This window comes from Panthera tigris, chromosome B4, assembly GCF_018350195.1.
Source record: "Panthera tigris isolate Pti1 chromosome B4, P.tigris_Pti1_mat1.1, whole genome shotgun sequence".
Lineage (NCBI taxonomy): Eukaryota > Metazoa > Chordata > Mammalia > Carnivora > Felidae > Panthera > Panthera tigris.
In genome coordinates this window covers 56,692,249-56,710,141 of record NC_056666.1, presented here as the reverse complement: position 1 = coordinate 56,710,141, position 17,893 = coordinate 56,692,249, and the positions used below count along the sequence as shown (strand labels likewise).

At 34.2% G+C, this 17,893-nt stretch overlaps 1 protein-coding gene across 14 annotated transcripts in view; it reads left to right on the top strand.

Annotated features, from left to right (window-relative positions):
• Nucleotides 1-17,893, top strand: part of SOX5 (SRY-box transcription factor 5) — a 930,253-nt gene that overhangs the window by 520,458 nt on the left and 391,902 nt on the right. Inside the window, exon 1 of one of the 14 annotated variants that reach the window (XM_015534616.2) lies at nucleotides 4,997-5,033. The exons of 10 other annotated variants lie outside the window; for them this stretch is intronic. The gene's annotated coding sequence lies outside the window, so the exon portion shown is untranslated. Of the gene's footprint in view, nucleotides 1-4,996; nucleotides 5,034-17,893 lie in introns of those variants that run through there. 3 more of the 14 variants (XM_015534617.2, XM_015534618.2, XM_007075610.3) reach the window with 3 other exon arrangements.

Below are 17,893 nucleotides of genomic sequence, written 5' to 3'. Positions count from 1 at the left end.
TTATAATACTAAATGTTTTATTTCTCAAAAATAACCTTCCAAATTCCATAAAATGTGAAAGCTGTAGCTTGATGGTAGGAACATTCATAAAATATCAAAATGTAATCTGTACCCGTGACAACATATTGCAATTTCAGTTATTAAAGTAGAAGGTGTGTAACAATTATATCTTAAAGTAGAGGAATTAAACAGTTCCTTTTAAGATTAGAAGAAAAAGGGGCACCTGGGTGGCTTAGTTGGTTAAGCATCTGACTTCAGCTCAGGTCATGATCTCACAGTTCATGGATTTGAGCCCCGCATCTGACTCTGCGCTGACAGCTCCGAGCCTAGAGCTTGCTTTGGATTCTGTTGTCTCCCTCTCTCTCTCTCTCTGCCCCTTCCCTGCTCCTTCTCTGCCTCTGTCTCTCTGTCTCTGTCTCTCTCTCTCAATCTCTCTCAAAAAATAAATAAACATAAAGAAAATCAGATAAAATAAAATTAGAAGAAAAATATTAGAAATGCTTGCTTGAAACATTGTCTGGAAAGGGTTAAGTTTGGAAATAACTTGTCTATGATCTTTAAAGTTCCTGATATTCTCTTTGAGAATTTTCCAACAGTGTTCCCGAGCATATCTTGTATTTCCTTAGCCTGTGTGAGTCTCCTTTTTATATTTGCAATGGAAACAACATGAACTCAAAAGCACACTTTTCAGGTTCAGTCCATTCTCCAGAATACTGTTTCAGCAGTGTCAAAGAGACTCATTAACTGAAAAATTGTTTTATGGAGTTTCTATTGTAGTTTGTGCTCTCTTCTGCTCTGAAGATGTATTTCTGTTTGTGTACCTTTGTTTGTAGACATTTTTATATTTCCTACCAATTTAATTATTATTCAGTTGTCATTAGTGCTTTCTGATCATTTGCTTATTTATTTTGGTTTTAACTTTTCTTACCGTGTTTATCCTAGAGGGCTTGGATATGAAACAATTTGAATTTTAGTCATATATATAATTAGATTTGTTACAAATTTTTCTTGAATTCTCCTTTTAAAGCTGTAGTACTTACCTGGGGGTGCCTGCGTAGCTCAGTTGGAATAGCATGCAACTCTTAATCTGGGGGTCCTAAATTCAAGCCCCACATTGGGTGAGAATATCAGATATATAACAAATTGAATATCTTAAACTTTTCAGGCAATTGATAAAGGATATAGATTTATTTAACACATATATTGTGCTAGTCATTAACACATATTTAATATTTATACATTTTAACATTTAATATAAAATAAAAGTATTTATAATAGTAATTTACTATTAAATATTGGATTCATTGGGTCAATTGAATCATTTTATAATATTATCAATAACAGGATTTGAGAAGAACATTTTAGAATTGCCTTCTCTTTTGCTGACATCCTGAAGTCTTGCAGAAATGTTAATTTGCAATAGAGAACTCAAACGAGAGAAAACTTTTACGGCCTAGAGAGATACATTTAAAATATTTATTCCATTCAACCATCAAATACAGCACCAACTTAGTGCCAATGAGATTATATCAAATTGAATTTTATTAACAATTATTCGAAAGCCTTTATGTCTGTTAAAAGTAAGTACTATCTTGGGATTTTCATTCAGCTATAAATTCTGGATTGTTATTTTATTCTGTATTATGGTGTCACAAGTGAAATAAGATCTGGTTTCAAGTAACAAATGGGCCACTAATTAGTTGTATGACTTTAAATTCCCTTGCCCAAGTTTAAACACTGGGAAAGAAGGATATACCAGTACTCACTCTTTTCTGATCCATGAGCTAATCTATGTGAACAAAATTCCTTATGAGCTTGGAGTTCCATTAATTCAAAGTATCATTATTAGAATAATCATTATTATATTGGGCAGATTTTCTGTCTAGTTCCTAGTCTGTTTCAATTTGCTTAGCAGGGATGATTGTGCAAGAAATAATTTGTTTTGGAAAGGCTATAGGGATGTTTATAGAAACATGTTGAGATTGTAAACTAACTTCCAAACCATTTAACATTTTCCTATATGTTCTTTGTGTTTATTTCACATATGTATACCTACCAATACATAGATCAAGAGTCTATGAAAATAAAACCAAAGGCAAGGAAGATTCTGATATGAGCATTTTTCCTTTCTAGTAAAGTTGGCCTCAGAAACTCATACTCGCTTTCTTACCTGCTCTGGTGACCTTCTGGATTAGAGTTTCAGAGAAACAACCAGAGGTAGTAGCTGTGGCAAGACAGCAGCTGGGACCATACGGATCTCAGCATCCTGCCTTATGGCCATTATCTTTGTTTCTATCTTTATGCTGCCACTATGTCTCCTCCTTGTGCTCTCCCTGCATCCTCTCCTTGCTGCCTCCTCCTTTTCCTGATCTCATCTCCCATTGCCCCTAGGAACTCACCCTCCCTCCTTATTCATTTTTCTCTATTGATATTAGATGAAACAAGATACCCTAATTAGGAAATCTTTTAAAAACTATTTTTTAAAGTGTGCGCAGCCATGCAGCTACCGTTCCCTAGTTCCCATAACCACTGTTAACAATATACAAAATTATTTATTGTATACTTTATCAATTAGACGTATTAGATTGTAGGTCCCATAAGGTCTTAAATAAAAAATAGGTGTTTAAAATAAATGCAACAATTCACTTATTTTGCTATGTAGGAATGGGTTGTTGTTGTAATGAAAAAAATAATTTGAGGTTAATGACAAGAATAGTGAGTAATATCCTTCCCCCTTCCCCAACTGCTGAAAAAGAAAATCATGTCAGCATCAAGTCATTTTTGCCACATCCCTTGTTAACAGCTTTTTCAGGGTGGGTCATCATTCTGTGTTTTGTTAGTATCTTAACTCCATAGTGACATGCTTAAATCTTATTCCACATTGATTTTGTTGTATGTATACATTTATTTTTAGGATATCCTGTGAATGATGGATCCTGTTATTAAGTCATTATCAACTTTGTCAAAAAATGTATAAGCTTTCAATGAAGAATACATTTATTAATATGAGAAGGTTAATAACTGGTTTTTCTGTTTGGAATATGTGTAAGGTGTCTATGTCTAAAAAAGTAAACTTACTGTCTGCCTGTCGCCAGAAAAAAAAAAGTGGGACCTAATCAAACTGCTATGGGGTCAACCCTTGTGGTTTTAAAGGCCCTTAATGTTGTCCAGCTGCAAAATAAAAGGAATTGGGAGGGGAAGTTGGAAGGAGTGGAGGGGGTTGGGGGGGAATGTGTGGAAAAGAACAGGGAGTCTGGCTTTTATTTTTTTTTAAAGTGAGTTCAGTGCCAGCCTGGACATTGGCTGTGCAGACTATTGAGCCATTGTCTGCTCCATTTCCAGAATAGCCCCCAGTTAATCACTTCGGCTTTGAAGGGAATTTCCTCGTGGAATTCTCCACAGAAAATCTAATCAACTGACCTGCCCTCTCAACAATGGAAGGCTTTTTTTTCTCTCTTTCCCTTATTGGGGCGGGCTCTGTAATGTAGCCTTTTGTGCAGAATGAACCCTCCCAGTAGGAGTGGAGAGCGTGTGTGAGTGACTGAGTGAGTGTGTGTGTGTGTGTGTGTGTGTGTGTGTGTGTGTGAAGAATGCACACTATCTCGTGTTGGTGAGTGTGTGCTCACTCCCTGACCAGATGCTGCGGTGCGCGGGGCAGCCACCATCTCTGCATGCGTGTCTGTGTAAGTGTCTTTCTCTGTGTGTGTATGTGCCTCTGTCATTTCATGTCAAAGGTACATTACCTGATTACCTTCCTCGCCTGCCAGATTTTTATCTAGATAATTGGAACTGCTATGGAGGCTGTGCCTTGCCAGCCAGCTTAGGATCTGTAAAGCCATAGTTTGTCCACCTTGTTATCTGTGTCTGCCTGGGCAGAGGAAATTAAAGAGACCCACAGCCAGGGGAGCGCTTCCTACCTCTGACCTCCCCAGCAATCCCGGACAGGACAGTTTGTTGGTACCATCTTTCTGGTGTGGTTTGGGTTTTTGTTCCCTCGTGTGTGTATTATTTTGGCATGTGGATACCTATTCCCCTCCACATCGCACATCGTGTTTTATGGAGTTTGGAGCTGAGGAAACTTTGGTTGGGTTGCCAGGACGTTCGCACCACTTTGTGGAAAGCACGAGCTAACAGTGAGACCGACAGAGTGAGTGACAAGTTGTTTACAGGTTTCCTTGAAGGGGCCTCTGCTATATTTCAATCTGTCAAAGTTGCTTTTCTTCCCTCAGAACAATGCCTGATTGTTGTGTGTATGTGAGTGTGTGTGTGTGTGTGTGTGTGTGTGTGTTTCCGTGTGCGCACGGAGAGAGCCTAGAAAGGGGTGAGGGACTAACAATTCTTTGTGTAAAAATGATATTACCAACATCTATTTTTTTTGCTTAATTAGTTAATAAATGCAGTTTAGTCGTGGTTCTCTTAGTATACAGATTTCTCTTTTAATGAGCAGCAAATGCATTAAAAATCATACTGTTTTGTGTGCGTATGAGTGTGTGTGTGTGTGTGTGTGTGTGTGTGTGTGTGTGACTTATTATTTAGAGGAGAGAGAGTATGGGAGACGTGTTAAATGAGTTGACTTCTCACATTCGGTGATGTCTAGAAGAGCGAATTAAAAGGAAAGGACAGGCACCCTGAGGTTGTCTAGTGCCTTGCAGCCGAGCGCGGCTCCCGCGGAGGGGGGGAGCAGCCAGACCCCGCTGCTGGAAGTGCGCTACCCCTTTAAGAGACTGGTCAAGGAGTCCTAGGAGAGGGAGAGGAGGGTGGGGGGGGGGAGAGGGGGAGAGAGAGAGAGAGAGAGAGAGAGAGAGAGAGAGAGAGAGAGAGAGAGAGAGATTGAGAGAGAGGGAGAGAGGGAGGGAGGGAGGGAGAGAGGGAGAGAAGAGAAGGGAAGAGAGAGAGAAAATCAATTGGTTTAGAAGGTTTGGACTCACTTGACAGGTTCAGTTGGAGACGATCATAGGTGGCTGCTGTGACAAAGGGAAATTGTGCTTTTCCAGCATGCTTACTGACCCTGATTTACCTCAGGAGTTTGAAAGGTGAGTACAGTTTTCCCCCCTAATATATTGAAGTACAACTCTCATTTTACAGTCATCTCTGAATCAATTGGAAGATGCTTCCCTAAAACGTGTTTGTTAGAAAAGCTTTTAGCTAGTGCTTCTGCAATCTTGTTAGCTGATTTTTGTTGTGATTGCCCGGACCAAATTGAACTGATTGGCAAAGTCTCCGAGATTTCTGTTAATGTTTTTAGGTTGTGTCCTATAACAGGAAATTAAATGAACATTAAGCATCTCTCTCGCTTCCACTCGCTGGTTTTCTCTTTCTCATTCCTTCTCTTACTTTCTTCCTTCATTGATATTTTTCTCCCCTTCTTCACCTTTTTAAATGCTTTTGTGCAGAGTGTTACCATTTTCAATATCTCTGTCTCCTAATTTCTGGGGTGACAGAAGGGTTCAGTGGTGGTTAAAACAGAGGCTATAAGTTCCTATCTGATCCTTCCGTAAAACTTTGGAAGCTGCCTAGTAAAGCACATGACCTTTTGTTGATATAAGAGAGCAGATTTTTTTTTAAAGAAAATTTAACATCACAGCAGTGTATCAGTATAGTACTCTGGAAACGTCAAGAAAAGCGAAATGCGGATGATCCCTTTCTAAGTTTTAGTAGCTACTTTTTGTGCTAGTTGTCTTAAACTAATTTTGATTTACTGTATCTTTCCCTTTTGCTATGATGAGAAAAAGTGTATTTGTAATTAAGTAGTTCCTCTTTAGAGAAATGTGTGTAATATCCTTCCATTTGATGTTGCAAGTAAAACAGGGCTTTGAAAAAATTTTAGCCCTCTTCGTGTTCCTATAAGTACACATTGCAGTTTTTAAATTTGAGTTCTTATCCCAGCATAAGTTCATTTTTTGGAACTATAAATAGAATTTTGTTTGCCATTAAAAAGAATTCAAACTTTGTATTCTGTATGGTGAATTAAAAAAAAAAGCTAAAAAAAGCCAGGATGCATGATACCCAGGCTTTTTTTCATTTTCATGAAAGCTACCTTCTGTATAAACATTTGTTGTATCTGACTATGCAATGCAAGCTAGGTGCTAGACCAGCTGGTTAAAAATATGCTAAGTCAAGCTGTTCATCGCTCAAACGACTGAATTTGATATGAAAAGACGAAAAAAGAAAGGACAAAGATTAAAACATTCTAGAAGTGAAGCAATGGAAGAGAAGAAGGGTATTGAGAATAAAATAATGCTTGAATGTGGTCACATATTAGAGTAGCCAACATCAGATCAAGGAAGAAAGTAAAATAGCTAACATGTATACTTTAATACTGTCTTCTTTCTTTCATTTCATCTCTTCTTCCTCCTCTTTTTTTTTTTTTTTTTTAATTAGGGTGCATCTTCACAAGATAATTCCAGTGAATGGTTGAGCTTTCTTAACAATCTTGAATTAATTTTTTTCAAAGTTCTATATATTAACTCCTTAAAATAGTTAGCTTTTGTTTGCACATATAGCCTGTTTCATATGTAGATACTGAAGTTATTTACATTGGGACATACTAATTCTTGGTGTTGCAGTTTGTAATATGTATACCACAGTAATTTTTCTAGCGTGCACAGAGTAGCACATGATTACCTTCAACTCTATATACTTTTTGAAAATAAAACTCTGAGTCTGATTTGTAAGCCTGTTAACAGACTGTTCTTATAAAAAGGTAGTTACATATTAACAGGCTGTAACCTATTTCTCTATATAGGCAAGCTTTCCTGCTGTGAACTTTATTTGTATTTTTTTCAATTATCTCTTTTGAACTAAACTTTTCCCTTTACTATTATGATGTTCAAATCTCTTAACTTTTTTTTTTTTACTCCTGGTGAGAATTTCATTTTATTGTCACCCAAAGGCATGCTTTTCTTGCTGGCTAATTAAATAAGCTACTGATCATCAATAGAGTTATTAGTATAGACAGAATATTTGGAAATATTAGTAGCTGAAATAATTTTTAAATGTCATACAATATACAATTTCTTAATAATTTCCCCTGTGGTTGTAATTGGTAATACAGACAAAAATCTCAGTAATTCATTACTATTTGTTTACACTGAATTTGTACGAGTGAGTATCTATAGTCACCCACATAGAGTATATCTTGCAGACTTAATATTGAATATTTATATTCTCCAAAGGAGGTATATTTGCTATAACTGCACTGTCACATATAGTCAGCTTTTTTTTTCTTCTCAACTATTGCAACTTTCATTGAATAAGTAGGTCATTTCCATTGAGTGTTAATTTTTATTCTGTTTGCTTACCTGCCATAGATGAGTTATTCACTCAAACTTAGAAATCTGAAAAGAAAACTTTTACATTTCTTTATGAAATAAAGTAGTTTGCTCTAGAGGCTATAAATAAGTGGCTTTGGGTTCATATATTTTGGAAGTTTTATGTGATCTTTTTTTCTAACTTCATTGGTAGAGTCCTATCCATCTTCTGTTATTCTTTTCAACCTGTAGACTATTTTGAACTTCAAGAGATATTCAAAACTTAAATATCAGGATCAAATTTTGGATTTAGATTGGTTATGTCTGTATTATCAGCCCTAGAAATGAACATGGTCAATGCTGTCAGACTAATAAGCACTTGTTAAATAATTCAGAAGTCGTAACAGTTTCATTGTTAAAAAAAATGTTCAGGAGGTAGAACAAATTGAAGAGTGATTCTAAAAAGTAAACAAGTAGAAATATTTTATTTTCATTTTTAAGCATCACTGTCATAACTGATTATGAGTAATGAAAAGCACAATTCTCAGGTGTGGGTGAATAGGCAAAGTATGTTCTGAGACATTATTTGTAAGCAATGTCTTTTACATTATACTATTTAGAGGAAACATAACTGGCAACATGATCTGAATGTCACTAATAGCATCATGACAAAGAACACTTGAACTCTCCTAAAATTTTTAAAAGAAAGTGTGATAATAAAAAATCAAGACATAAGGTTTTTCTTTTCAGAATACTCTATTTTTTCATATTCTTAGAATGAAAATATTTAAAATATTTGCCTTAAAGATCAATTTTATCTTGTTTCTGATGAATAAAAAAACAAATTTTAATACTATCAATAGTATTGTGTTATTATTTCCTTTATATTTATATTTATCCTATTTGATTATAGTGTAATCGTTTTATGACTAAGCTACTTGTTAGACTTTCTCATCGCTTTATGTTAGAGAGTTAATTAAAAAGCAAGTGTAAGATGATTGCTTACGAAGACAGGCTGATAATGTCTAGGAAAAAAGTTGGGATTAAAGGTAGTGGGATGAAGCAAATTAAGCTTATAGTATCACCTCTTTGCTTCTCTCAAAACGGGTACAGACAACAGGCTGTCTATTTTGTACATGTTGAAAAGACCACTACAGGAGTTGAACCTTCTGCAGTAAAATTCTAACTTATTTGCTCTATATTCCCATCAAAATTTTTTGTAGTCATGTTGACTAAAGAAATAATTTTTGACATCAGGAAAATTTTAAGTGCTTTTTTTCTAAAGACAGAAATATACATCAGGTACTGTGAAAAGCTGTTTTGTAATTACCATGTAAAATTACTATTAGCGGACCGCAAGAATATCTCTTACATTAGCGGTACTTGAATTACGTAAAGTTTGGCCATAGTAATAAAATATTTATTACCCAGACATATTTATTCAGCTTAGTTAGAAACTTTATGAGTGATCAGTGCATTCAAGTCAGGAGGTAACCTCTAGGTGTGAAGCAAAGGAAAGTTATCTGTTCACATCTGTCAACCTTATCACAACTGTAAACCTATAAGTTTGATGTTGTATTTTTAGGATATTGTGACACATGCCTTAATTCATTTTATTTATTTTTTATTGCTACTTTGTAGAGGAAGGGGTGTCTACCACTGATGATAGGTTTTAATTGCTGTCTCAATAATTTGCAAGTTAATTCAGCTATTAGGAATATACCTTACCTGAAACACTGGACACACTATACTTCTATCACAGTCACACGCTAGTACTATCCTGAAGACATAGCAGGAGACCTGACTGATCACCGAGAACAATTAAGGGTTAAATGTCAGGTGGCACTGTGTGCTGCTCAGTGTTTAGCAAGTTGACAGATACAGAAATGTGTGAATGTTATGATTACTTTACATGTTGATGTGTTCTTTTCTTATCTTATGTTTCTCAAATATAATAAGCCTAAGATAACATGGTAACGTATTTACCTGTTCTTAGGGAGCTTTTAACTAAAATCTGTGTATGCATCGTACCTGAGAGGCAAATAACAAGACCAGCTCTAATACTTTAGTACGTTACTCCTCTATAGAATTAGAAGCGATTTCACATGAATTTAAAAAGCAAAATTACATTCATGGATAAAGTCTGATCTTTATTGTCTGTTCTTCCCACTGTCAATTCTCCAAACACCTAATGGCAGTATGTATAATGCCAATGTGTATTATGTAGATTGAACATCTCCCTTTTTATAGATTAGCTGAAAAAGTATAATGGATGAATTTTTGCTTTCTTCCATAATTTGTTGTTCATTTATAAGTTCAATGAGGTTAACTAGCAGCATGGGAAATAAACCAATCTGCATATCTCTCTTATACTAACTCACATACAATTTAATATGTCAGGTGTCTGACCCAGATGATGGCAATCAGGTAAAATGATGTTCAAAGATTTGACCAAAACATGAAACATCGTCCTGTTAGTGGAAAATATCTATTGAACAGGAAATGGACTAAAACATAGCAAATTCTTCCTTACTTCATTCATTCTCTCCTTGTATCCTTTTCATTGATTGATAGCATCATCATTTATATTAAATATAAAGATCAAATGCTCTATAAGTGAACACCATCAAATGATATTGCTAGAGAAGAAAAAAAAATAAGGACTGTTAGTATCTTGCTTGAGTGAATAGTGTTTATTTGGGACACTTTAGGAGAATGCTTCATATTCCATCATTTTAAGCAGGAACTGATCATGGTTCAGGAGAAGACTTGTTATGCTTTCTGATTTCTGTGTTTTCTCCTGCAGTTTGGAAACTGCATGCCTTTCCCTTTAGCATTATCTATTCTTCCCTTCACTTACTAGTTGAGAGTTCATACATCTCTGGAGATCCTGTGGCGTATGGTTCTGCTTGTCCAATAGGGGGGTGTTGCATTTCTACACATTCAGTATCCTTTTCCCTTGGAGCCTGAGAGTAAAACCTCAGCAGTACTCCCTGCCTTTGCCAGCCTGAGGAGTCAGAGACTCAAACTTGTTCCCAGCTCTTGCGCCTTCATTGTAGAGCTGCGTTCTGCTCAGTGGGCTGCCGAGAAGGACCAGACCGAAACAAGATTTAGAAGAATTCTGGTGAGAACTGTTTATAGGGATATGGTATTTTAAAAGAATGTGGTAAACAAACAGAATTGTGGCATAAACAAAGATAATTAGCATAAACAATGTCGTTTTAGGACAGGTGGTTTAAAAAAACAAACAAAACAAAAAACCCAAATATGAACCCAACTTGAATGCTGCCAGTTTGGAACCACTGAACCTTAATCTGTACTTCATGAGAATTTCCCAGGTTTGTTGATAAACTTGTTAACATGCTTCTTCTGTTTCTTTTGTATCATTTTCCGGTCATTATGCCCTTTTGTCACCCAGCTTGAAAGTAATTAATCTATTACAAGGTAGTTTAAGGACTTTTACCCATAAAACATGACAGAAGGAAAATTAAAACCAAAAGCTTGTAGATGTCCATAGGCATTTGAAGTCAGTGTTGAACCTTAAATCAATTCAAACCTGAACTCGTCTCATTGTATTTTAAATCTTTTATCTAAGTAACATTTCAGTCACTTGGCTCTTTAGTGTTAATATATTTACTTTTGTCTTGCCTTAGAATTCAGATATTTTTTTTTTTTTGCTATGGCTGAATCATCACTTGTGTTATATGTTTATTTCTAAGTGTTCCTTATTTTTTCTTCCTATTTTTTCTCTATTACTTAGTGAAGATGGTGTAACAGTATATACATGGAGCTGGTAATCATGAAATATGAGGATGCTAGTTGTGAACCACATTATCTATACCTGCTGTGCCGTCATGATGAATTCTTATCTGAAGACATTTAGGTTTATTACTAAATGACATTTTTTCTTAAGACCTTATACTGAAATATTTTGACTTTATTGAAATGTGGAGTGTGATGAACAGAAAGCTGTTTGTTTTTCTTGCATTAAGGACCAAAGTTTTTTTTTTTTTTATTGAAGTTAAAAATATTTTTTTTCCTCTTTATTTTCTCATGGAGAGTGGGGAACAGGAATTCAAAGTAGGTATCTCTAGTATTCTGTAGCCCTTCTCTGTGCTGAAATGAAAGCATTTGTGAATGAGTTTTGGTTTCTTGGAGTTATAAAAATGTGTGTAAACTAGTAAACCATGTCTCATTCATGTGCTATGGAGATTTCTCGTACTTCAGGGACAAAAATAATTTGGCTACTAACGAATTAGGGCTACCTGCCAGTGCCAACACATACTGTAGGTAAGAGGAACACTATAAAGAAAAGCTGCTGGCAGCAAATCCATTGAAACTTTCATATGTAACAGCGTTCTATTTCTGCTCTTCACATCTTTGAAAGAATGTGTTTTTCAAAAAAGAAAATGTTGAGAAACAGAAAATATGATTTTTCTTAAAAATGTATTAGTAGCTTCATTTTTAATATTTCTCATTGTGGAGATGCAGAGACTTTTATATTATGTTCTGTGCACATGTGCCTCCCCTACCCATCCCAATCTTTTCTGTCACATTGAAACCTAAGAATCAGATACAGTCAGAATAGATGTTATATGGAGAAATAAAATTTACTGTCTGGGCCAAAAAAAAAAAAAAGCATCCTCAAAGCCTTACAAGGTTTTTATACTGGCAACTTAAGAGAGTTAGATCAGTTGGGACACTGAGAAGCAATTTTATAAAGGACGTGTCTTCTCCTTAAGGGCTTCAGGACACTACTGGGAAAAGAAGGGAAAGGGTTAAACTGCTTTGCTTGTTAATATGTGTGTGTGTGTGTGTGTGTGTGTGTGTGTGTGTGTGTATGTATATATTTTAATCTAGTAGTAAAAAAAGACAGGCACAAATGGTGTTTGGTTGATACATTTTTAATCAAAATTTATTTTAAAATGTAGTAAATGATTTACTTTATTACTGATTTTGGATTTGTTTGGTTTTTTTATTTTTTGTTTTTTGTTTTTGTTTCTGCTTTTATTTAGTTTTTTATATTAATTAGGATCAGTATGCCAAGAGGATAGTTTGTTTGGGAAGTGGTTGTAGAACTTTCATATAGGAGCTGTTGAGTTGTCATTTTAAACAACTTTATACTTATCTAATAAAAGAACATTGTAATGAAAAAGAAACACAAACTTTGAAAATGAGAAATACCCTTCACCTGAGAACATAATATTAAAAAAAAATAATGCTTTATTTATGCTATGCTTTTTCATTCACAGCTACTATAGGCTGCTTGACAAAGTTCTAAAACATTTTTATTCTGATTCCAGAGTTAAGGTCTTACTTGTTTGCCTTCTATTATTTCTTTGGGTTATTTACCTGGGCCAGATTTGTTGGGCAATAATTTACAAAGTCCAAAGACTTTATTTTTGCTCTTTTCCTGATGTCTCTTTGTTTCATGCTCCCCCTCCTTATTTGCTGTTGAGTTTCGTCATATGTTGGAAAACAGTTTACAGGAATATGTATGTCCCATAAAATTAACGTTCTTATTTCTTCTTTTTCACCTGCACTACAAGAGATCTATGTTGAAGATTCATTACATAATATATACCCTTTAGTAGAGAAAGGAATGAAGTGATGATCAAACTATTCAATTTCTGATTCATTTATTAATTCAACTTTGAATGAGTGATAACTAAATGTACAATGTCAGATTCAGATCGTCATCTCTCCCATAATGTCATCAGGATGTGAAGAAAACATTTATGTAATATTCCAAGTACCATTAATCATACAACACCTAGGAGTAGAAAACCAAAGATAACACTGAATGCCATTTCTCAGGAAAGAACTTGTATTTCCCTCCAGCCCTAAACATAGTTAGAATATAGAAAATAGAAGGAAGAGCTATTGTTTTTAGAGCCCTAAGGATTATGGGATATAAATATGGTTGTATATTCGCCTCTAAAAAATTAACATTACTGGAAAAATAAAATGGATCCAATTTGACCTATAAAGAGTTTAGAAATAATTAATGGTTTAAAAGCATTCTTTTAGAGAAAGAAAAGCATATCCAAAAGATCCTAATAGCAGTGTAAAGAATCAAAGTAAAGGAGCAGAATATATGGACTTTTATAAGTAAACTAAAAGATAAGTGGGAGCCACTAACACTTTTGTGAAGACTAAATATACTAGTGTTCTAGCTTTTGAAATCTGAGGGTAGCATTGTCATGCATATTGAAGAGAAAATTTGAATTCAAGAAGTTTGGTGGCTCAAGGGGTGCTTGAATAAAATTTAAGGATATTTGAGATTTTGGATAAGGATGAGAAAGTTGAGTGTCAGAGGCCTAAGGCATACGGATCAAATGAACAATATTTTGTGGATTGTGAGTATTTTTCTAACACATCAAATGGTTTCCTCTTTTTCTGGTAGAAATTTACATGTGTCAGTATCTTTACTAATTTTGGTTTTTTCATAAGTAAACCATGTGGAGAGTGGTATTAGCTGGGTGTAACATCTCAAGTTCTAGCTCTTCCCTATGGACTAGGAAGAATTTTTGGGTCTTAGTGTATGCATCTGTAAAATGTGAAGATGGGCTGGATAGTTTCTAAATCTCTCACCTTTAAAATTTCATCACTTTGAGCTCCTTTGAGACATCTCTAGCTCCTTACTCTAGTGGTCAGAATTTTTGCACTGATGCAAGAATGACCAGCCTTTATGAGTGGAATCATTTCTCAATTTACCTTTCAGTTGAGTGGTATTGTGCAGGAACAAGTAACTATAGTACATTTTAGGAGTTTGAAATCTAAGTACTATGTATAATTCTTATTTAGGATCAAGTTCACAAATTTGCTATGAACTATTTTGAAGCTGAATGTTTCAAAGAGAAGATTCATATTTTATGTGGTTGAAACTTCCAGGTGCATCAGATCATCATCCTCAACTATTATCAATATCGTGAAAAATAAATTATATATGGACTATTGAACAGGGAACTATGGAGTAATATGAAAAGCATGAGAGAGAGTGGCATTTTGGGTCAAAGAGCTGAAAGTATTTATAAGGATAAGATTAAAAAAAAAACCAAAAAGAAAATGTTAGAGAGTAGAGCCTCAGGACAACACGGGAGCTTATGGACAGTCTGTGTCTTTATATAAGTAAATAAAACACTGGGCAGGAAAGTGGCAAGATTAAGATTACAAACAGTCCAAAGAAAGACTTTAGGTGCTTCTTAAAATAATTTAGGCAACTATTAGGATCATGACAACCAATTTTATATGCATTAGTTAGTGACTGGCAATTTCAAGAAAAGGAATGTTAAACTCTGTGAAGCAAGGAGTAGAACAATGAAAGATGTACTTAAAAAGCTATATTATCTGAGAAGGCAAGCTTCACATATTGTTAATATGTTACATTCGGCAGACTGCATTTTTTTTATAACACAATGTTTGGGGGGAAAAAAGTGTAGTTATACCATCAGCAACGTAATCTTTTAACTACGTATCCAAGGACTTTCTGTATTATATGCACTTTGAAAATATGGCTATGGTATTACAAAGTCCTTGTACATATGAGGTGTACGTTTTAAATATATATTTGTGTATTTAGGATAACATAGGATTTGGCCCTTTGTTAGAATTAATTATTTGCTTAATGAGTGTGATGTAGAAATTTTTTATTCTATTCCTGCCACTTTTAATTTAGGAATAAAGAATGGGTGTTACCCTCTCATTCTCCTGGTACCGATATAAAGGTTGTAAAACAAAACAAAACAAAACAAAACAAAACAAAACAAAACAAAACAAAACAAACAGAAAAGGACCTTACTGAACCAGAACTACATTTAGAACTAGGACCAAAGGGAAATGTGCAAATATCCTACTGTTAAATAAGAAAGAAAATCTGGAAATCGTCCAGTTGGGCAACTTCCTGCTAATACATTTTATAATACAGCATTTAGTGATATACAAATTTGGCGTATGTTCCTACAGCTTCTAAATCAAGAATTAAAACTTTGTGATGTAGAAGTCATTTAAATTCTTTGGGTTTCAGCCATGCAGTTATAAAATGGGCTTTAAAATGAGTATAAAATTATTTATCCCCTAATTGTAATGAGTCATTTTGAGCTTATGAAAATTTGTAAAAAATATTTGGATATCTCTGAATGCAAACCACTGAATTCAGACTTTGAAAGAATTGTATATTTTTGTTTGATAAACATAGTTGTTAGCATATGAAATAATGCCTATAAGATTTATTGACTTTTTAAAAATTTTATAGTAAATACAACTATAATTAAATGCACTTATGACTATTGATCCAGGTAACTTATACCTAAATAACAGCAGTATAGTACATTTTCTTCTGCTTACTGCTAATAACAAAATATCTGAAAAGCACATCTCTTTCCATTTTATATATAGGAAATATGATACACTGAAAGTTGTTTTTGCAAGTGTCAGTATATCTAGCATTAAAATAATGAATTTCCTGATTTAACATATTCCTATGCTTTATGCAAATTAAAATTCATTTATTTGTGTATTATCATAAAAATGAATTATTTTATATAAAAGTTATTGGACAATGAAAAAAAGAATGATTTTTTTGTTGAGTAAAAACAGCCATACACACTATTTACTGCTTTGTAAAGCATTATTTGTACAAATACTTTGGATATTGGAAAATATTAAATAACTTGAAGACAGTTATCAATGCAAATATAGTACATCATAGATTTTCGTAGTAAAAGTAACATGAGGAGTTTTGCATTAGCTACCTATTTCTTAGATGGCGAGTTGAAGCTTGAGCAAATTTATAGATTTCTTTTTTATGGGCAGCTGTGTAACAGGCAAACAAAAACATCCAAGAAACAGAACCTTTATTTTTGATATAAAATTGTTTTCCACTGATATAATCTGTTGAAAGCCAGAAGCCATCCAAAGTGCTGATACCAATTTAAGAAGATGATCTTTTGCCTTAATTATACATCTGGGAAATATTAGCTGAACATTTTGTGGAGAACAGTGAATACCTTAGTTGCCAGTTGTCTAAAATGCTGCTAATGATCGACATAGTGCCAGTGTTTTGATGGCTAAAACCTAGGCTGAATATGAATACAAAGAACACAGTTGGGGGAAAAAAAAAGCACACATTTTATACAAAACAGATTTCAACCATCTGCTTGGCACTTAAGTTTGCGACTATAGGCAATATATGAAAGAGACCACTGTCCACGTTATGAATGGTATCACTTTTATTGGTACCTTAGAAAAACCATAGGGTTTTGAAAGCATATATAACCAATGATTTTCTTCAACTAAATAATGAAAACAAGGGCCTCAGCCAAAATTTTGTGCCCTCTATAATCTCCTCTATGTCAGTCTTCTTTTTCTAGCAAAAATGGGTTTTGCTAATAAAGTAGGTCTTAGTTCCACACCTCAGGATATTAAAATATACCAGACAACACTACACAAGTAGCCCTTAGGACGAGAACCCCAGATGGTTATGAGATAAAATACTGTTTGCTTTAGGAATAGGTTATATTCCCGAGTCTGTTGCCTGAATACTATGGTGCATGTCAAATCAGCATGGAAGTTAATGGTCCAGAAGCACTTCTGAATTTAATGCTTTCCCATTTGTTCTGAATTTATAGTATTAAATCAGGCCAGTGCTGTTTCATCACTAGTTCAGTAAGGGAAACATATTCTATAGATAGTAAATTATAGTCAAAGTCTAATTATTTGACCCATTTCATTTACCTTAAAGGTATGGGAGAAGTCCTCAATAAAAGAATATTGGCAAGTATTATATACTATAAGCTTTTAAATTTATGGAGTAGTTGGTAAAAGCTATAATAGACTTTTACTTAGCACATAGTAAGCCAAAAATACATTTTGACTAAGTAATTTGACCTATTTTCTTTTCCTTGGCTGAAATATATTTGCATTTCCAAATATTGGGAAAATTGAGCTATTAGAATGTGTTAGATTATGGATATGTCTAGGTTGTATGATTTACCAATGATATATTGTCTTTTAGTTTTTGAAAAAGAAGTCTGTGATTTAGGAAAATTGTAAAAGGAAATGCTCTTAGAATCCCTCTATATCTGTGCTTTCCAATATGGTAGCCACTAGCTACATGACAGGAACATGAAATGGGGCTAATTTGAATTCAGATTTGCTGTAAGTATAAAAAACACACTGGATTTTGAAGATGTGGTTGAAAAGAAACGATGTAAAATATCTTACTAAGATTTTTTTAAAATATTGATTATGTTTTGAAATGACGGTATTTTGCTATACTGACTTACATAAAATATGTTGTTACAGTTATTTTCACCTGTTTCTTTTTACTTTTTTAATGTGTCAGCTGGAAATTTCAAATTACTGTGTGTGGCTCTTATTTGTGGCTCACATTATATTTCTATGGGACAGCACAGTTCTCTTCCCTTCCATGGAGGGAGGAAAATTAAAACTTCTGTCTGTATCTGGATTCTAGTAGTCCACAGCTCAGTAGGGTAACAATGAACCAGAAAGAGTTAAGTGTTTATTAACTGTCCTCCTTTTTAAGCTTTCTTCTATAAGAAGGTGATGTTTTATTGCTTTTGAAAAAGCCTTGGTAGTAACACTGACTTGCACAGATCTTTATATCATTTACCCAACGAATT